This window comes from Bufo bufo, chromosome 8, assembly GCF_905171765.1.
Source record: "Bufo bufo chromosome 8, aBufBuf1.1, whole genome shotgun sequence".
Classification (NCBI taxonomy): Eukaryota; Metazoa; Chordata; class Amphibia; order Anura; family Bufonidae; genus Bufo; species Bufo bufo.
The window spans coordinates 70,764,490-70,787,801 of NC_053396.1; the positions used below are offsets into that span (position 1 = coordinate 70,764,490).

General features: G+C 50.1%; 1 protein-coding gene across 1 annotated transcript in view; it reads right to left on the reverse strand.

The window, feature by feature from the left end:
* EDA2R (ectodysplasin A2 receptor) overlaps positions 1-18,464 on the reverse strand; it is a 235,331-nt gene extending 216,867 nt beyond the window's left edge. Inside the window, exon 1 of the mRNA XM_040405782.1 lies at positions 18,376-18,464. The gene's annotated coding sequence lies outside the window, so the exon portion shown is untranslated. The remainder of the gene's footprint in view (positions 1-18,375) is intronic.
* Between the last annotated feature and the right edge of the window lie 4,848 nt (positions 18,465-23,312).

The window sequence follows — 23,312 nt, forward strand, 5'->3', positions numbered from 1 at the left end:
TCTAAACTTTTGGTCTGTACTGTATGTATATATAGGTAGCTGAGGTGTGGACCCGGCCCCAGGGTGACACGTGTATATATGTGTATATATGTAGATGAGGTGTGGACCCGGCCCCAGGGTGACACATGTGTATATATGTATATATGTGTATATATGTAGCTGAGGTGTGGACCCGGCCCCAGGTTGACACATGTGTATATATGTATATATGTGTATATAGGTAGCTGAGATGTGGACCTGGCCCCAGGATGACACATGTGTATATATGTATATATGTGTATATAGGTAGCTGAGGTGTGGACCCGGCCCCAGGGTGACACATGTGTATATATGTATATTAGGGCTGCACGATATGGGAATTTTGTGCGATTGAGATTAGGGCCCTAAAAATTGCGATAACAATATGCGATGCAAAATTTTAAGGGAATTGTGCTAGAGGTCTATTTGCTTGGGTTTTCTCATATGAGCCGCTGACGCGGCTGGGTATGACATAGTTATAGGGGATCTGTGGATGGCACTGTTATGGGGGATCTGTGGATGGCACTGTTATGGGGGATCTGTGGATGGCACTGTTATGGGGGATCTGTGGATGGCACTGTTATGGGGGATCTGTGGATGATGCACTGTTATGGGGGATCTGTGGATGATGCACTGTTATGGGGGATCTGTGGATGATGCACTGTTATGGGGGATCTGTGGATGGCACTGTTATGGAGGAGATCTGTGGATGGCACTGTTATGGAGGAGATCTGTGGATGGCACTGTTGTGGGGGATCTGTGGATGGCACTGTTGTGGGGGATCTGTGGATGGCACTGTTGTGGGGGATCTGTGGATGGCGCTGTGTTGTGGGGATCTGTGGATGACGCTGTGTTGTGGGGGATCTGTGGATGACGCTGTGTTGTGGGGGATCTGTGGATGACGCTGTGTTGTGGGGGATCTGTGGATGGCACTGTTGTGGGGGATCTGTGGATGACGCTGTGTTGTGGGGGATCTGTGGATGACACTGTTGTGGGGGATCTGTGGATGACACTGTGTTGTGGGGGATCTGTGGATGACGCTGTGTTGTGGGGGATCTGTGGATGAAGCTGTGTTGTGGGGGATCTGTGGATGACGCTGTGTTGTGGGGGATCTGTGGATGACGCTGTGTTGTGGGGGATCTGTGGAGGACGCTGTTATGGGGTGGATCTGTGGAGGACGCTGTTATGGGGTGGATCTGTGGAGGACGCTGTTATGGGGTGGATCTGTGGAGGACGCTGTTATGGGGTGGATCTGTGGAGGACGCTGTTATGGGGTGGATCTGTGGAGGACGCTGTTATGGGGTGGATCTGTGGAGGACGCTGTTATGGGGTGGATCTGTGGTGGACGCTGTTATGGGGTGGATCTGTGGAGGACGCTGTTATGGGGTGGATCTGTGGAGGACGCTGTTATGGGGTGGATCTGTGGAGGACGCTGTTATGGGGTGGATCTGTGGAGGACGCTGTTATGGGGTGGATCTGTGGAGGATGCTGTTATGGGGCGGATCTGTGGAGGACGCTGTTATGGGGTGGATCTGTGGAGGAGCTATTATGGGGCGGATCTGTGGAGGAGCTATTATGGGGCGGATCTGTGGAGGAGCTATTATGGGGCGGATCTGTGGAGGACGCTGTTATGGGGTGGATCTGTGGAGGACGCTGTTATGGGGTGGATCTGTGGAGGACGCTGTTATGGGGTGGATCTGTGGAGGACGCTGTTATGGGGTGGATCTGTGGAGGACGCTGTTATGGGGTGGATCTGTGGAGGACGCTGTTATGGGGTGGATCTGTGGAGGACGCTGTTATGGGGTGGATCTGTGGAGGACGCTGTTATGGGGTGGATCTGTGGAGGACGCTGTTATGGGGTGGATCTGTGGAGGACGCTGTTATGGGGTGGATCTGTGGAGGACGCTGTTATGGGGTGGATCTGTGGAGGACGCTGTTATGGGGTGGATCTGTGGAGGACGCTGTTATGGGGTGGATCTGTGGAGGACACTGTTATGGGGTGGATCTGTGGAGGACGCTGTTATAGGGGATGTGTGCTATGACACATAGGGCCATGAGGGGGGGGGCAGCATAAGACATATAGCATCTTATGCTGGTCCCCCTCATGGCCCTATGTGTCCCCTCATGTGTCCTAAACTATGCACATAACTGACTTTGTGTGTAAAGTATTTTACTAGTGTGTAAAACAATCTCTCTCCTATTGATAACAGGTCCAGCCTCTGTACTCACTGTCACTATGAATGCACTACAGCGAGCGGGAGCGAGCTGGCCGGCCGGCGCGTGACTGACGTCACTTAGTAAGCAGGAGCGTTACTAAGTGACGTCAGACACGCGCCGCCGGTCCCGCTCGCTGCAGTGCATTCATAGTGACAGTGAGTACAGAGGCTGGACCTGTTATCAATAGGAGAGAGATTGTTTCACACACTAGTAAAATACTTTACACACAAAGCCAGTTATGTGCGCGAGGCCCCTTCATATATAATCGCGGCATTTTCGGGTCGGCCAAATCGCCATATCGCATTTGCCGATTATCGCGATTCGATTATTTTTTCGATTTATCGTGCAGCCCTAATGTATATATGTGTATATATGTAGCTGAGGTGTGGCCCTGGCCCCAGGGTGACACATATGTATATATGTGTATATAGGTAGCTGAGGTGTGGACCCGGCCCCAGGGTGACACATATGTATATATGTGTATATAGGTAGCTGAGGTGTGGACCTGACCCCAGGGTGACACATATGTATATATGTGTATATAGGTAGCTGAGGTGTGGACCCGGCCCCAGGGTGACACATGTGTATATATGTATATATGTGTATATAGGTAGCTGAGGTGTGGACCTGGCCCCAGGGTGACACATGTGTATATATGTGTATATAGGTAGCTGAGGTGTGGACCCGGCCCAGGGTGACATATACACATATATACACATGTCACCCTGGGGCCGGGTCCACACCTCAGCTTCCTATATACACATATATACATATATACCCATGTGTATATATGTGTATATAGGTAGCTGAGGTGTGGACCCGGCCCCAGGGTGACACATGTGTATATATGTATATATGTGTATATAGGTAGCTGAGGTGTGGACCTGGCCCCAGGGTGACACATGGGTATATATGTATATATGTGTATATAGGTAGCTGAGGTGTGGACCTGGCCCCAGGGTGACACATGTGTATATATGTGTATATAGGTAGCTGAGGTGTGGACCCGGCCCCAGGGTGACACATGTGTATATATGTATATATGTGTATATAGGTAGCTGAGGTGTGGACCTGGCCCCAGGGTGACACATGGGTATATATGTATATATGTGTATATAGGTAGCTGAGGTGTGGACCCGGCCCCAGGGTGACATATACACATATATACACATGTCACCCTGGGGCCGGGTCCACACCTCAGCTACCTATATACACATATATACCCATGTGTCACCCTGGGGCAATGTCCACACCTCAGCTACATATATACACATATGTAGCTGAGGTGTGGACCTGGCCCAAGGGTAACACATGGGTATATATGTATATATGTGTATATAGGTAGCTGAGGTGTGGACCTGGCCCCAGGGTGACACATGTGTATATATGTGTATATAGGTAGCTGAGGTGTGGACCCGGCCACAGGGTAACACATGTGTATATATGTATATATGTGTATATATAGGTAGCTGAGGTGTGGACCTGGCCCCAGGGTGACACATGGGTATATATGTGTATATATGTAGCTGAGGTGTGGACCTGGCCCCAGGGTGACACATGTGTATATATGTATATATGTGTATATACAGTACAGACCAAAAGTTTGGACACACCTTCTCATTCAAAGAGTTTTCTTTATTTTCATGACTATGAAGGCATCAAAACTATGAATTAACACATGTTGAATTATATACATAACAAACAAGTGAGAAACAACTGAAAATATGTAATATTCTAGGTTCTTCAAAGTAGCCACCTTTTGCTTTGATTACTGCTTTGCACACTCTTGGCATTCTCTTGATGAGCTTCAAGAGGTAGTCCCCTGAAATGGTCTTCCAACAGTCTTGAAGGAGTTCCCAGAGATGCTAGCACTTGTTGGCCCTTTTGCCTTCACTCTGCGGTCCAGCTCACCCCAAACCATCTCGATTGGGTTCAGGTCCGGTGACTGTGGAGGCCAGGTTATCTGGCGCAGCACCCCATCACTCTCCTTCATGGTCAAATAGCCCTTACTTTCAAAGTTTTCCCAATTTTTCGGCAGACTGACTGACCTTCATTTCTTAAAGTAATGATGGCCACTCATTTTTCTTTACTTAGATGCTTTTTTCTTGCCATAATACAAATTCTAACAGTCTATTCAGTAGGACTATTAGCTGTGTATCCACCTGACTTCTCCTCAACGCAACTGATGGTCCCAACCCCATTTATAAGGCAAGAAATCCCACTTATTAAACCTGACAGGGCACACCTGTGAAGTGAAAACCATTTCAGGGGACTACCTCTTGAAGCTCATCAAGAGTGTGCAAAGCAGTAATCAAAGCAAAAGGTGGCTACTTTGAAGAACCTAGAATATGACATATTTTCAGTTGTTTCACACTTGTTTGTTATGTATATAATTCCACATGTGTTAATTCATAGTTTTGATGCCTTCAGTGTGAATCTACAATTTTCATAGTCATGAAAATAAAGCAAACTCTTTGAATGAGAAGGTGTGTCCAAACTTTTGGTCTGTACTGTATGTAGCTGAGGTGTGGACCTGGCCCCAGGTTGACACATGTGTATATATGTATATATGTGTATATAGGTAGCTGAGGTGTGGACCCGGCCCCAGGGTGACACATGTGTATATATGTGTATATAGGTAGCTGAGGTGTGGACCTGGCCCCATGGTGACACATGTGTATATATGTATATATGTGTATATAGGTAGCTGAGGTGTGGACCCGGCCCCAGGGTGACACATGTGTATATATGTGTATATAGGTAGCTGAGGTGTGGACCTGGCCCCAGGGTGACACATGGGTATATATGTATATATGTGTATTTAGGTAGCTGAGGTGTGGACCTGACCCCAGGGTGACACATATGTATATATGTGTATATAGGTAGCTGAGGTGTGGACTTGGCCCCAGGGTGACACAAGTGTATATATGTATATATGTGTATATATGTAGCTGAGGTGTGGACCCGGCCCCAGGGTGACACATGTGTATATATGTATATATGTGTATATAGGTAGCTGAGGTGTGGACCTGGCCCCAGGGTGACACATGTGTATATATACACATGTGTCACCCTGGGGCCAGGTCCACACCTCAGCTACCTATATATGTGTATATATGTGTATATATGTGTATATAGGTAGCTGAGGTGTGGACCTGGCCCCAGGGTGACACATGGGTATATATGTATATATGTGTATATAGGTAGCTGAGGTGTGGATCCGGCCCCAGGGTGACATATACACATATATACACATGTCACCCTGGGGCCGGGTCCACACCTCAGCTACCTATATACACATATATACCCATGTGTCACCCTGGGGCCATGTCCACACCTCAGCTACATATATACACATTAGGGCTGCACGATATGGGAATTTTGTGCGATTGCGATTAGGGCCCTAAAAATTGCGATAACGATGTGCGATGCGATATTTTAAGGGAATTGTGCTAGAGGTCTATTTGCTTGGATTTTCCCATATGAGCCGCTGACGCGGCTGGGTATGACATAGTTATGGGGGATCTGTGGATGGCGCCGTTATGTGGGGGATCTGTGGATGGCGCCGTTATGTGGGGGATCTGTGGATGGCGCCGTTATGTGGGGGATCTGTGGATGGCGCCGTTATGTGGGGGATCTGTGGATGGCGCCGTTATGTGGGGGATCTGTGGATGGCGCCGTTATGTGGGGGATATGTGGATGGCGCCGTTATGTGGGGGATCTGTGGATGGCGCCGTTATGTGGGGGATCTGTGGATGGCGCCGTTATGTGGGGGATCTGTGGATGGCGCCGTTATGTGGGGGATCTGTGGATGGCGCCGTTATGTGGGGGATCTGTGGATGGCGCCGTTATGTGGGGGATCTGTGGATGGCGCCGTTATGTGGGGGATCTGTGGATGGCGCTGTTATGTGGGGGATCTGTGGATGGCGCTGTTATGTGGGGGATCTGTGGATGGCGCTGTTATGTGGGGGATCTGTGGATGGCGCTGTTATGTGGGGGATCTGTGGAGGTGTATATCTGTGGAGGACGCTGTTATGTGGGAGATCTGCGGAGGACACTGTTATGGGGGACCTGCGGAGGACACTGTTATGGGGGACCTGCGGAGGGCACTGTTATGGGGGACCTGCGGAGGGCACTGTTATGGGGGACCTGCGGAGGGCACTGTTATGGGGGACCTGCGGAGGGCACTGTTATGGGGGACCTGTGGAGGGCACTGTTATGGGGGACCTGCGGAGGGCACTGTTATGGGGGACCTGCGGAGGGCACTGTTATGGGGGACCTGCGGAGGGCACTGTTATGGGGGACCTGCGGAGGGCACTGTTATGGGGGACCTGCGGAGGGCACTGTTATGGGGGACCTGCGGAGGGCACTGTTATGGGGGACCTGCGGAGGGCACTGTTATGGGGGATGTGTGCTATGACACATGGGGCCACGAGGGGGGCCAGCATAAGACACACATATAGCATCTTATGCTGGTCCCCCTCATGGCCCCATGTGTCCCTTCATGTGTTAACTCTCCTATTCATAAAATGGCCAGCCTCTGTACTTTCACAGTTTCACTATGAATGCACTCACACTGCAGAGAGCGGCAGAGAGCGAGCCGGCCGGCGCGTGACTGACGTCACTGTCACGCTCCTCCCACTTAATTCAGGAAGCAGGAGCGTGACTAAGTGACGTCAGTCACGCGCCGGCCGGCTGCCTCGCTCGCTCCCGCTCGTCGCTGCAGTGCATTCATTGTGAAAGTAAGTACAGAGGCTGGGCCGACCTGTTATCAATAGGAAAGAGGACTTTATCAATAGGGGCCCCTTCATATATAATAATCGCGGCATTTTCGGCTCGGCCGAATCGCCAAACCGCATTTGCCGATTATCGCGATTCGATTACTTTTGCGATATATCGTGCAGCCCTAATACACATATATACACATATGTAGCTGAGGTGTGGACCTGGCCCAAGGGTGACACATGGGTATATATGTATATATGTGTATATAGGTAGCTGAGGTGTGGACCTGGCCCCAGGGTGACACATGTGTATATATGTATATATGTGTATATAGGTAGCTGAGGTGTGGACCCGGCCCCAGGGTAACACATGTGTATATATGTCCCATATATGTCCCACCACAAATCTCATTCTACAAATTTCTCCAACCCCTTAAACCTAATAACCATTCCTCTGACCCCTGCTCCTTTGGTTCCTCTTGCAGGAGCATTATGGAACACGCGCTCTGTCTGTAACAAACTGTCATACATTCATGAACTGTTCATCTCTCAAAACCTTTCCTTTCTGGGTCTCACTGAAACATGGCTGACACCCTCAGACACCTCCTCCGCTGCTGCACTCTCTTATAGTGGATTTCAATTCACTCACACCCCCCGCCCCGGCTGCAAACATGGTGGAGGAGTTGGTCTCCTCCTATCAGACACCTGCTCCTACAGCCCAATTCCACTGCCACCCTCCATTACGCTCACCTCATTTGAAGTACACTCTGTTCGCATCTACTCTCCCTCCAACCTTCAAGTAGCCGTCATTTACCGCCCTCCAGGCCCAGCCACCATCTTTCTTGACCACTTTAACACCTGGCTACTACACTTTCTCTCTGCCGACATCCCCACTATCATCATGGGTGACTTCAACATCCCTATTGACACATGCCACTCGGCCGTCTCTAAACTCCTGTCACTCTCTTCCTCCTTCGGCCTATCACAGTGGTCTTCAGTTCCCACCCACAGAGATGGTCACACTCTGGATCTGATCTTTACCCGCCTCTGCTCCCTATCTAACCTTTCTAATTCGCCTCTCCCCCTATCCGACCACAACCTACTCACCTTCTCTTCACTGGTCTCTTCTGCTGCTCCCCCGGTCCACACACTAACACACCCCCGCAGGAACCTTAAACATCTTGACTTTCACTTGCTTTCCGACTCTCTTCTCCCACTCTCTACCATCTGTTCCCTCCTAGACCCAGAAGCTGCTACCACCCTATATAACACCACAATAAGTACAGCTCTGGACACTGTTGCCCCCCTCACACACAACAAAACCCGAAAAATCAACAGACAACCCTGGCACACCAACCTGACCAAAAAACTCAGACAAGCTTCCAGGGCTGCTGAGCGGCAATGGAAGAAATCCCATTCAAATGATCATTTCACCGCATACAAGCAATCCCTCCTCATATTTAAATCCTCACTCGCTGATGCAAAACAGGCCTACTTCTCATCTCTCATATCTTCCCTGTCACACAGCCCTAAACAACTTTTTAGCACTTTTAACTCCCTTCTCCGCCCCCCAGCGCCCCCACCCTCTCCTCTCTTCTCAGCTGAGGACTTTGCCAAATATTTCAAACAAAAGATAGTCAACATCAGAGAAAGCTTCACCACACAGTCCCCACAGACTCTCTACACAACGGCTCGGTCCCCTTCTCCCAAAACCCGCTTCTCCACCATTACAGAAGAAAAACTCTCCACTCTACTCTCCATATCTCATCTGACCACCTGTGCACTTGACCCAATCCCATCCCACCTCATCCCTAACCTCACCACAGTGTTTATCCCAGCCCTAACTCATCTCTTCAACCTATCACTAAACTCTGGTGTCTTCCCCTCTGCTTTTAAACATGCTACGATTACACCCATCCTCAAAAAGCCTTCACTTGACCCATCTTCCTTGTCCAGTTATCGCCCCATATCACTTCTTCCGTATGCCTCAAAGCTACTTGAACAACATGTCCATTCAGAACTGTCCTCCCACCTCTCCTCCTGCTCCCCCTTTGACCGCCTACAATCTGTCTTCCGACCCCACCACTCAACCGAGACTGCCCTTACCAAAGTCACCAATGACCTACTGACAGCCAAAACCAAGAAACAATACTCTGTCCTCCTTCTCCTTGACCTGTCCTCTGCCTTCGACACTGTTGACCACTCCCTTCTGTTGCAAACTCTCTCATCTCTCGGCATCACCGACCTGGCCCTCTTCTGGATCACATCATACCTCACAGACCGGACGTTTAGCGTCTACCACTCTCGCACCACCTCCTCGTCTCATTCCCTCTCTGTTGGTGTCCCGCAAGGCTCTGTCCTAGGACCCCTGCTCTTCTCTATCTACACCTTTGGCCTGGGACAGCTCATAGAGTCCCATGGCTTTCAGTATCACTCCTACGCTGACGACACACAAATCTACCTCTCTGGTCCAGAAATCACCACCTTACTATCAAGAATCCCACAATGTCTATCTTCTATATCATCCTTCTTCGCCTCTCGCTTTCTAAAACTTAACATGGATAAGACAGAATTCATAATCTTTCCCCCATCTTGTTCAACCCCCTCAACAGACCTATCTATCATGATCAATGGCTGCACACTCTCCCCGGTCAACAAAGTCCGCTGCCTTGGAGTGACCTTGGATTCTGCACTTTCCTTCCGACCGCAAATCCAAGCTCTTTCCACCACCTGCCGCCTCCAACTCAAAAACATCTCCCGCATTCGTGCTTTCCTTAACTTTGAATCTGTGAAAATTCTTGTACATGCCCTCATTATCTCTCGCCTAGACTACTGCAACATTCTCCTCTGTGGCCTTCCATCTAGCACTCTCGCACCCCTCCAATCTATCCTCAACTCTGCTGCCCGACTAATCCACCTCTCCCCCTATTACTCCTCTGCCTCTCCCCTCTGCCAATCCCTTCACTGGCTCCCCATTGCCCAGCGAATTCACTTCAAAGTACTAACAAATACATACAAGGCCGTCCATAACCTGTCCCCTCCCTACATCTCTGAGCTACTTTCCAGATACATCCCCACACGCACTCTTCGATCCTCACAAGACCTCCTTCTCTCCTCTCCTCTTATTGCCTCTTCCCACAATCGACTCCAAGATTTCTCCCGTGCATCCCCCATACTCTGGAACTCGCTACCCCAACATATCAGACTCTCACCTACATTGGAATCCTTCAAAAGAAACCTGAAAACCCACCTCTTCAGACAAGACTACAACCAGTGACCCCGCTGCCTCTATACCGCCATGACCAACTTAACTTGCACCTACTGTGTCCTTCACCCATACCATGTAGATTGTAAGCCCTCACGGGTAGGGCCCTCTCTCCTTCTGTACCAGTTTGTAACTTGTCTTGTTTATGATTAGTGCAATTGTCTGTATTATGTGCACCGCTCATCATATGTACAGCACTATGGAATGAATGGCGCTTTAATAATAAATAATAATAATATGTGTATATATAGGTAGCTGAGGTGTGGACCTGGCCCCAGGGTGACACATGGGTATATATGTGTATATATGTAGCTGAGGTGTGAACCTGGCCCCAGGGTGACACATGTGTATATATGTATATGTATAGCAGGCTGGATTTCCAGCCTGCATTTGTGGGAGGGGCATAGGGTATTTAGCCGGCTCACGCCCTCCCTCTGGTGTCGGCATCACTCAGTGCATCTCGTGTTACGGCGACGTCATACGAGTGCGACTTCCGGTTCCGGCTAGACTGAAGAGGCAGACGCTGCGGCGGTACGTTCCTCCCGGGCGGCGCTCCTTCTGGGTAAGTTACTCCGGGCTCGCCGCCGCACTCCATCTCCGGCCGCCCACCTCCGCTTCCCCCACCGACGCGTCTCCTCTGCTGCGCTCCTCTGACCGCGCCATCTAAAACTCCGTGCGGCCGCGGCCATCGCGCCCGGTCTGTTGGGAGCGCGCATCTCTGGCGTGGCCGGCGGGGGAGGGGTGCAGCAGGAGACGGGACACTTGGTGCGGTCCGCTCAGGCAGCGCTGGGGCAAGATTCAGCTGGGGCACACCGGAACTGGCTGCTTCAGGTTCCCCGCGTCCAGTCTCCTCCACAACAAGCCATTGCTCCAACCGTCGCATCGCGGGGGGTCCCGCGCGTCTCCCCCCCCCTCCCGGGCTGATTCCTCCTCCTTGTCCAGGCCTTGGGGGGGCGGCAGACGGGGACGCGGGGACGCCACTCCACGACTTCCCCGATGCGTTCCACGGTGGAACGCATCGGCATTCTGCCCATCTCCCGGAGCTCCACCACTTCCCCGGTGCGTTCCACGGTGGAACGCATCGGCATTCCACACGTCGCTTCAGTCATAAGGAAGCCCCCCATATTCCCAACCTCCCTGCGCTCCACCGTGGGGCACCCAGGGGGAACCCCTAATCCTGGGCTCCAATATGGAAGGCATACCACGCCCACTCCTGGTGCCCTGACCACTTTTTTCCCCACATGTGTTTTTTCAATGAAGTGTTACATGAAAAGCCCAGAATACGCTTGAGCGGACATGTTGCGGGGATGCCATGGCCGGGCGGCTCGGTCTTGCGGTGCGGCCGGGCGTTCCGGGAGCAGCCGCATGGGCCGGTTGCTAGGCACGCAGCGGTTTCGCCCCTGGGAGAGAAAAAAAAAAAAAGAAAAAAAAAAAAAAAGGGTTGTGCAGATATGTTCAGTTTTCTCTCACCTGTTTTCTATTGTACCTGGTCGCCATGGTTTTCCTCCAAGGATGTCCAGGTGGTCTTCTCTTCCTGTCTTGTTCTAATATGGTTCTCTCCGTATCCTGTAGCCTGATACCGTCAGGTTCCTTTTCGGGGTCTCGCCCGACACGTCCAGGCTCACTGCCTGTCCAATCACCTGATACTTTCAGGTCCGGTTGCCTCATACGTCCGGGGTTTTGCTTTCATCATGTACTCCCTCCTGATCCGTTCTAGTGTTTTTTTCCGATATGTCCAAGATTGGCTCCACGTCTTCCTGCCTGATACGTTCTGGAGGTTCTCTGTGTCTTCGGCCTGATACGTTCAGGTTTCTTTCTTGCGTGTCTGTTTGCCTGATACGTCCAGGTTTCCGTTTTCATGTCCGTCTACCTGATACGTTCAGGTTTCCATCTTCGGCACTGTCTGCCTGATACGTTCAAGCTTCTTTTTTCGTGTCTGGTTGCCTGGTACGTCCAGGTTTCCGTTTTCATGTCCGTCTACCTGATACGTTCAGGTCTCTTTTCTTGTGTCTGTTTTGCCTAGTACGTCCAGGTTTCCGTTTTCATGTCCATCTACCTGATACGTTCAGGTTTCCATCTTCGTCACTGTCTGCCTGATACGTTCAGGTTTTCCGTTTTTTCATGTCTGTCTGCCTGATACGTTCGGGTTTTCTGCTTCTGGTTTCTGCCTGTTACGTTCAGGCCCTCGTCATGTCCTCTTGCTGGTCAAGCCTTCATCATGTCCTCCCTCCTGTTACGTTTGGTTCATGTCCCGTCCGGTCGGTCCTGTTGGTGTTTTTTTATCTTTTTCAGGGTCATTTCTTGGGCTCGCCTCCTCACTCCACGTCTTTCTTTCCCTCTCACTGTCCTGTCGCATCCTTCTTCTTCCCCAGGTGTACCTATCACGGTCAGTTCAGGTTTCTTTATCTGTCACGCTTGGGGCCCGTTGCTCGCCATTTGCCAGCACGCACGGGTCATGTCTCCTCACTGCCTGCCACACTGGTCAACCCCATGCTGGCAGCCAGTTGGGGCCTCGTTTCCAGTCGCGTCTCGGCTCTCGGTTTGTTCAGGGCCCGGCGTATTCGTTCACTTGTTCACGTCAGGTCCTTTTCCTCACTACCTGACACGCTCAGGCCGCTCGGTTTTTCGTGTTTTCTTTCAGGTTGTCCTCCCATCGCCTGATTTCGTTCAGGATTTCTTGCGTTTTCGGCCTGCCACCTCCAGGGTTCGTTTTTCCTGTTTCATCATCACGTAAGTTTCGTCTTGTCAGCAGATGTTGGATTTTTCCCTCACTTACCAATCCCAGATTCGCAGGGTGGGAAGTTCACTCTCTCCGCGGGCTTCCGAATTTTTGTTCGATTCCAGGTTTCCTAACTTTTTTCCATCCTAAACTTTCTAAGGCTCCAGGTAAGAGAAAAAAAAAAAAAATATTTAGTTTTGGGGTTGCACGAGGGGTTGTCAATTCACGTCAGATCCTTCCACAGGGTCCGGTCTTCTTCGGGCAACATGTCGCATGTCTCGGATATTGAGGACTCACTGTCCATCCCTGAGTCAGCGGTCTCGGAAGCAGCCAGCCGCGCATCTTACAGGCATTGGACCATCCCCAGGATGCTCGCGGAACTGAAGAAAAAAGGGATCCGCCATTCGGCATCGGCACGGAAGGCAGAACTGTATCATCTGCTCTTCCCTGAATCTCCCAGGGCTTCTGAACCACCCGGAGCCTCCGAAGATCTGGTCTCCATGTCGACCATCCAGCTCTCCCTGACCCAACTCCATGCGACCATCAACAACATGGCATCTTCGATGTCACACATCGACTCCAGGCTCCAGGCCGTCGAGAGCAAGATGGCTACGCCTCCTCCTCCGCCAGAGGCCGAAGCCGTGCCTTCTACTTCCCAGGCCAACGTCCCAGGTACAGGTCTGGCATCTCCCGACATCGCCCCAGCGTTCTTCGTTTCAGAGAACATCAGGCGGGATATCCTGGCAGGAAAGGATATCAATTTGGCCGCCATCCTAATCTCCACCCATGATACGGTCGAAAACCGGACAATCGCCTGCGGTGATGTCTCGGTGGTGCTGAGGTCTAGAGACGTCCGCCTCAACAAGAAGCTGTCCATCCCCGAGTTTATGCTGACCTTCAGCCTGTACCGGGACATAGTGTGCTCCATTCATCCCCACCGCAGGGTAGAATTGGACACATACATGTACAAGGTCACCGAGCTGGGTTACAGATATGGCGGTACCGCCTTCTACGAGTACCACCGGTCTTTCTCTGCCAAAGCGGCAGCGGCTTTCCTCCAGCACCAGCATGTCACCAACTGGGCAGTGTTGGACATGGAGATTTTTTGCAGGCACTTCGCCGGGCAAAAATCCCCAGCCTGTGCCGGTTGCCAATCAGTCCTCCATTCTTCTGATTGGTGCCCCCATGTCACCAACCCATCTCCTGCCAGGCCAACGTCCAGCTCAGGGGCGCAGAAACCCAACCCCACCACGGACAAACTCGGCCGTCCCATCACCTTCTTAGGGAAGAATCAGCTATGCAACAACTTCAACTTGGGTTCTTGCAGTTATGATAAATGCAAGGCTTTGCACATCTGCACCATCTGTTTCAGGGCCCATCCTCAGTCCTCCTGTTCCCAACGCACGGCTAAACGCTCATGACTAGGCGGGGTCAACGTTGACCTGTTACTCTCCCTTCTCCAACTACATCATGACCCCAGTTTTGTAGCTGAGGTGTGGACCTGGCCCCAGGGTGACATATACACATATATACATATATGTAGCTGAGGTGTGGACCTGGCCCCAGGGTGACATATACACATATATACATATAGGTAGCTGAGGTGTGGACCCGGCCCCAGGGTGACATATACACATATATACATATAGGTAGCTGAGGTGTGGACCCGGCCCCAGGGTGACATATATACATATATACATATATGTAGCTGAGGTGTGGACCCGGCCCCAGGGTGACATATACACATATATACATATATGTAGCTGAGGTGTGGACCTGGCCCCAGGGTGACATATACACATATATACATATAGGTAGCTGAGGTGTGGACCCGGCCCCAGGGTGACATATACACATATATACATATAGGTAGCTGAGGTGTGGACCCGGCCCCAGGGTGACATATACACATATATGTAGCTGAGGTGTGGACCTGGCCCCAGGGTGACATATACACATATATACATATATGTAGCTGAGGTGTGGACCCGGCCCCAGGGTGACATATACACATATATACATATAGGTAGCTGAGGTGTGGACCCGGCCCCAGGGTGACATATACACATATATACATATAGGTAGCTGAGGTGTGGACCTGGCCCCAGGGTGACATATACACATATATACATATAGGTAGCTGAGGTGTGGACCTGGCCCCAGGGTGACATATACACATATATACATATAGGTAGCTGAGGTGTGGACCCGGCCCCAGGGTGACATATACACATATATACATATATGTAGCTGAGGTGTGGACCCGGCCCCAGGGTGACATATACACATATATGTAGCTGAGGTGTGGACCCGGCCCCAGGGTGACATATACACATATATACATATAGGTAGCTGAGGTGTGGACCCGGCCCCAGGGTGACATATACACATATATACATATAGGTAGCTGAGGTGTGGACCCGGCCCCAGGGTGACATATACACATATATACATATATGTAGCTGAGGTGTGGACCCGGCCCCAGGGTGACATATACACATATACACATATATACATATATGTAGCTGAGGTGTGGACCCGGCCCCAGGGAGACATATACACATATATACATATAGGTAGCTGAGGTGTGGACCCGGCCCCAGGGTGACATATACACATATATACATATATGTAGCTGAGGTGTGGACCCGGCCCCAGGGTGACATATACACATATATACATATAGGTAGCTGAGGTGTGGACCCGGCTCCAGGGTGACATATACACATATATGTAGCTGAGGTGTGGACCCGGCCCCAGGGTGACATATACACATATATACATATAGGTAGCTGAGGTGTGGACCCGGCCCCAGGGTGACATATACACATATATACATATATGTAGCTGAGGTGTGGACCCGGCCCCAGGGTGACATATACACATATATACATATATGTAGCTGAGGTGTGGACCCGGCCCCAGGGTGACATATACACATATATGTAGCTGAGGTGTGGACCCGGCCCCAGGGTGACATATACACATATATACATATATGTAGCTGAGGTGTGGACCCGGCCCCAGGGTGACATATACACATATATACATATATGTAGCTGAGGTGTGGACCCGGCCCCAGGGTGACATATACACATATATACATATATGTAGCTGAGGTGTGGACCCGGCCCCAGGGTGACATATACACATATATACATATATGTAGCTGAGGTGTGGACCCGGCCCCAGGGTGACATATACACATATATACATATAGGTAGCTGAGGTGTGGACCCGGCCCCAGGGTGACATATACACATATATACATATATGTAGCTGAGGTGTGGACCCGGCCCCAGGGTGACATATACACATATATACATATATGTAGCTGAGGTGTGGACCTGGCCCCAGGGTGACATATACACATATATACATATAGGTAGCTGAGGTGTGGACCCGGCCCCAGGGTGACATATACACATATATACATATATGTAGCTGAGGTGTGGACCCGGCCCCAGGGTGACATATACACATATACACATATATACATATATGTAGCTGAGGTGTGGACCCGGCCCCAGGGAGACATATACACATATATACATATAGGTAGCTGAGGTGTGGACCCGGCCCCAGGGTGACATATACACATATATACATATATGTAGCTGAGGTGTGGACCCGGCCCCAGGGTGACATATACACATATATACATATAGGTAGCTGAGGTGTGGACCCGGCTCCAGGGTGACATATACACATATATGTAGCTGAGGTGTGGACCCGGCCCCAGGGTGACATATACACATATATACATATAGGTAGCTGAGGTGTGGACCCGGCCCCAGGGTGACATATACACATATATACATATATGTAGCTGAGGTGTGGACCCGGCCCCAGGGTGACATATACACATATATACATATATGTAGCTGAGGTGTGGACCCGGCCCCAGGGTGACATATACACATATATGTAGCTGAGGTGTGGACCCGGCCCCAGGGTGACATATACACATATATACATATATGTAGCTGAGGTGTGGACCCGGCCCCAGGGTGACATATACACATATATACATATATGTAGCTGAGGTGTGGACCCGGCCCCAGGGTGACATATACACATATATACATATATGTAGCTGAGGTGTGGACCCGGCCCCAGGGTGACATATACACATATATACATATATGTAGCTGAGGTGTGGACCCGGCCCCAGGGTGACATATACACATATATACATATAGGTAGCTGAGGTGTGGACCCGGCCCCAGGGTGACATATACACATATATACATATATGTAGCTGAGGTGTGGACCCGGCCCCAGGGTGACATATACACATATATACATATATGTAGCTGAGGTGTGGACCTGGCCCCAGGGTGACATATACACATATATACATATAGGTAGCTGAGGTGTGGACCCGGCGCCAGGGTGACATATACACATATATACATATATGTAGCTGAGGTGTGGACCCGGCCCCAGGGTGACATATACACATATACACATATATACATATATGTAGCTGAGGTGTGGACCCGGCCCCAGGGAGACATATACACATATATACATATAGGTAGCTGAGGTGTGGACCCGGCCCCAGGGTGACATATACACATATATACATATATGTAGCTGAGGTGTGGACCCGGCCCCAGGGTGACATATACACATATATACATATAGGTAGCTGAGGTGTGGACCCGGCTCCAGGGTGACATATACACATATATGTAGCTGAGGTGTGGACCCGGCCCCAGGGTGACATATACACATATATACATATAGGTAGCTGAGGTGTGGACCCGGCCCCAGGGTGACATATACACATATATACATATAGGTAGCTGAGGTGTGGACCCGGCCCCAGGGTGACATATACACATATATACATATAGGTAGCTGAGGTGTGGACCTGGCCCCAGGGTGACATATACACATATATACATATAGGTAGCTGAGGTGTGGACCCGGCCCCAGGGTGACATATACACATATATGTAGCTGAGGTGTGGACCTGGCCCCAGGGTGACACATGGGTATATATATATAGATATATATATAGATAGATATGAGATGATAGATTTCTATAGACCGAAGATAGATGTATAGAGAGAGAAAGCAGCTCCTAGCAGCAGTCTGCCCATCTCCCACCGCCCACCTCCTGGCATACCGGGCAGGCACATAGCTGAGCTTCCATCCTATGGGGCACACATCACCCGCGCCTACAAGCCCTGACTTGTCCAGGAGCACATGTCCCGGCGCCACCGCCTCCTCATCCTAAAAATACCAGCACCGCCTGCAGGATGGACCCGTGTGCCCATTACACTGCCCAGCCTGGCACATACAGAGACCCCACAATGTGTGCCATACATGTACACTACATAGCACTGACAACACCACACATACCCAGCAGCACACACTGCTCTGCCCCGTCACTGCCCTAGGCACACCATGCTGCCACTTACTTCGGATAAGTCGCTGCGGCTCCGGGGACACAGGACACAGGAGGTTGATGAAATCCCAAGAAATCTGCACGTATCGTCCCCGCTTGGACAGACACAAGCCCCGCCCCTTCTCCTGGGGTTGGGCGGGGTTATGTAAATGCGGTGTGCAGAAGTGTAAACAATGAAGCGTGGTGCAGTGAGAGGTGACGGTGACAGCTGAGGGGCTCACGGCGGAACTTTCAGGAAAGAATTACCACAAATTGTCATTTTTTTTATACATATCATGAAGGGGCAGCTAAAAACTGGCTTTGTTAGTGGCAGACATACAAGCCTCCCTCCCCACAGTGAAGGCACAGATAACAGATACAGTAATCCTCCTCAGTCGCTCATTTCTATGGTGGTGATGATTTTTTTTGCCACAATGCGTTTTTTGCTATGCTTTTCTGCAATTGCAACAAAATGACAGTGTTTCACCACATTTTCAGAAAAGTGGCTCAACTGCACCGTGCCAGCAATGTAGACATAATGTGGCTAGTGATGAGCAAAGTTATAAGTCGATTGGGCTGCTTCAGCGAAGTTCATAAGAAAATGACGGGGAACGGCAATCGCACTCCCCCCATCCCCCCATCAGATTGAACCCCTCAGATGCAGCATTCATTGCTGATTGCGGCATCTGACATTAAAATTGAGGCCTTTCAGGGGTTAATCAGGGTAAAAAAAAAAAAACATACCTCATCCATTTGCTCACAGAGAGAGCACCTTGATTAAAGAAACCGCACAAAATCTTGCGCACAAGATTTTGTGAGGTTTCTTCAATCAAGATGGCTGACACAGCCTCACCGCGAGCAAATGGATGATGGGAGTATTTTTCCTAAGGCCTCTTTCACACGGGCGTCCCGGATTTGCTCCAGATGCGTCACGTGTGCATTGCGGGAAACCCGTGCAAGTGTGCACGCAATTTCAGTCAGACTTCTGAACCCGGACTTCTTCACTGAAGTTCGGGTTTGGGTTAGGTGTTCTGTAGATTTTATTATTTTCCCTTATAGCATGGTTATAAGGGAAAATAATAGCATTCTTAATGCAGAATGCTTACTAAAATGTGGCTTGAGGGGTAAAAAAATAATAATAAATTAACTCACCTCATCCTCTTGTTCGCGCAACTGGCATCGTCATCTTTCAGGACCTGCAAAAGGATATTTGATGACGTAATCTCGCTCACCACCTGGTGACAGTGGCGTCTCTAGCTTTCAAATTTTGGGGGGCACGCTGGGGGCCAGGACAAAAGTAGGGGGGGCAGTTATAACAACGATACATTTACACAAGTATGCTTAGAAATGCTGCGATACTTTACCCAATACCTAAAACCGCAACAGGGAAGAAAAGTCCTGCTGTCTGTGGTTTAAAAAAGAAAAACAATCACTCAGATTTCAACATGTCCTAGTTGCCCTTGGATGATACAGTTATAGGGAAGGGGGATCTGTGGATGACACTGCTATGGGGGGGATCTGTGGATGATACTGTTTTGGAGGGGGGTCTGTGGATGACACTGTTATGGAGGGAGATCTGTGGATGACACATACCGTATATAGCATCTTATGCTATATGTGTCATCCACAGATCCACCCCATGACAGTGTCATCCACAGATTCCCCTCCATACCAGTGTCATCCACAGATCCCCCTCCCTATAACAGTGTCATCCACATATCTCCCTCCCCGCCGCTCACAGGAGTGTACATTTGACATTTCTAAACTGTAATCCATATCCTGCAGTAACTTTAACTTTAAATCAGGATTAAGCGGCCGCTCATCTCTACTAGTACCTTAACCTTACACCACTCAGCTAGCTTCGGTAACAGGGCCAGGCTACAGCCTACAGGCACTGCCTGTTAGTTGTTACCGAGCGAGCGCTGAATTCTGCATGTCAGAGGATACGGATTACAGTTTAGAAGAAATGTACACTCCTGTGAGCGGTCCAGACCAGTGGTGGATCCAGACCCGGGTCTTGGGGAGGGACTTTTCCAGATTATTTTCTGTCTGCCGCCAGAAAACAATGGTGCTTATAGAACAGACTACACAGTGTAGAGGTATACTGTATATTGTGTGGCACAGTGTAGGCTATATGTGTATAACATAAACATATTTCACATGAAAACTTACAATTACTTGGGTTGGCCCTTGGGGATCTCGGACACCACTTCAACACTTGGCCGGGGGCTCGGTGGAGCTGATGTTGTGTTTTATCCTAATGAGAAAGATTTCATAATAAGGATTTGGAGAAGGGGCATAGGGATAGCAGAGCAGGGAGAGGCTGGTGCTGCTACTAGGGGGTCATACCATGGGGGAGTAATAAAGCTCACCATAATGCCCCCCCAGTAGAAATAATTCTCCTTATAATGTGATCCCCCATCACGTGCCAGTAATAAGCCCCCCATCATGTGCCAGTAATAAGAGCCCCCCAAAGTGCCAGTAACAAGAGCCCCCCAATGTGCCAGTAACAAGAGCCCCCCAATGTGCCAGTAATAAGAGCCCCCCATCACGTGCCAGTACCAAGAGCCCCCCCAATGTGCCAGTAACAAAAGCCCCCCATCACGTACCAGTAAAAAGAGCCCTCATCACGAGCCAGTAATAAGAGCCCCCCAATGTGCCAGTAATAAGAGCCCAGCCCCCCATCACGTGCCAGTAATAAGAGCCACCCATTGTGGGCCAGTAACAAGAGCCCCCATCACGTGCCAGTAATAAGAGCCCCCCAATGTGCCAGTAATAACAGCCCAGCCCCTCCATCACGTGCCAGTAACAGGAGCCCCCCATCATGTGCCAGTAATAAGCACCCCCCCATCATGTGCCAGTAATAAGTCCCCCCATCATGTGCCAGTAATAAGAGCCCCTTATGTGCCAGTAATAAGAGCCCCCCATCATGTGCCAGTAACAAGAGCCTCCCCAATGTGCCAGTAACAAGAGCCCAGTCCCTCCATCACGTGCCAGTAACAGGAGCCCCCCCCATCATGTGCCAGTAATAAGCACCCCCCCATCATGTGCCAGTAATAAGAGCCACCCCATCATGTCCCAGTAACAAGAGCCCCCCCATCATGTGCCAGTAACAAGAGCCCCCCAATGTGCCAGTAACAAGAGCCCCCCCAATGTGCCAGTAACAAGAGCCCCCCCATGTGCCAGTAACAAGAGCCCCCCATGTGCCAGTAAGAGCCCCCCCATCATGTGCCAGCCTAGTAACAAGAGCTTAGAGCCCCCCCAATGTGCCAGTAACAAGAGCCCCCCCTAATGTGCCTGTAAAACTATTGTACATATAAAAAAAAATATTAAAAAAATTATACTTACCTCCATGTCAGCAATGCGATACCGGCCTCTTACGGCCTGTGTCCCACGCTGTACGGCTCAAGCTGCGCGATGACGTCATCACGCCGCCTGCGCCGGCCTCTGATAGGCTGCTGCCCTAGTGTCTGCAGCCTATCAGAGTAAGGCCCCTTTCACACGGGTGAGTATTCCGTGCGGATGCGATGCGTGAGTTGAACACATTGCACCCGCACTGAATACCGACCCATTCATTTCTATGGGGCTGTTCACATGAGCGGTGATTTTCACGCATCACTTGTGCGTTGCGTGAAAATTGCAGCATGCTCTATATTCTGCGTTTTTCACGCAACGCAGGCTCCATAGAAGTGAATGGTGTTGCGTGAAAATCGCAAGCATCCGCAAGCAAGTGTGGATGCGGTGCGATTTTCACGCACGGTTGCTAGGAGACGATCGGGATGGAGACCCATTCATTATTATTTCCCCTTATAACATGGTTATAAGGGAAAATAATAGCATTCTGAATACAGAATGCATAGTAAAATAGCGCTGGAGGGGTTAAAAAATAATTTAACTCGCCTTAATCCACTTGCTCGCGCTGCCGGCATCTCATCTGTCTCCTTCTTTGCTGAACAGGACATGTGGTGAGCATTCATTGCAGGAACAGGACCTGTGGTGACGTCACTCCGGTCATCACATGATCCATCACATGATCTTTTACCATGGTGATGGATCATGTGATGGATCATGTGATGACCGGAGTGACGTCACCACAGGTCCTGTTCCTGCAATGAATGCTCACCACAGGTCCTGTTCAGCAAAGGAGACAGAAGGAGATGCCGGGCTGCGCGATCAAGCGGACTAAGGTGAGTTAAATTTATTTTTATTTTTTTTTAACCCCTCCAGCGCTATTTTACTATGCATTCTGTATTCAGAATGTGTCACAACCAGACAGCTGAGAAGCTCTGACAGAAGCCTTTCAGAACCTCCTCCTTGAGTTTTCTTTGTTTTGGTTTTCAGTTCCTCATCTCGTTAGTCTCTCTCAGCTGTCATGTAGTTGGACTGATTGCATCCCTTTATATTCCTCCCCATAATGCATTAGTGTGCGGCTTATACAACTTCCTGGAGTGTGTGTGTGCATGCTGTTCCTATTTCCCAGTCTTCTACTAGATAAGTGCTGTACATTCATTTGTGATTTTCTGTTTGCTGGATCCCAGATGACCCTGACTCCCTCCGTGTCTAGTGTAGGGAGCCGGTGGTCGTGTCCCCTCACTATTGTAGGGTGTTCAGGTATTATATAGTCGAGGTACGGGGATATGCGATCATCCACCTTTGGGGTGTTCGCATAGGCTGAGCAGTCAGGGAGAGTGCCAGGTCTCATGCAGGGGTCTCCCTTTTGTTCCTTAGTTTTGGATCCAGTGAGTCATAGATTCTTTTGCATTGTCTTGTTTCCTGTACACCTTCCGTGACAGAAAGCTATTATTTTCCCTTATAACCGGGGATCTCACTGCACTTACTATTATCCCTGGGCGCCGCTCCGTTCTCCCCCTATGCCCTCCGGTATCTCCGCTCACTAAGTTATAGTAGGCAGAGTCTGCCCTTGTTCTGCTCTAGCGCTGGCCAATCGCATTGCAGAGCTCACAGCCTGGG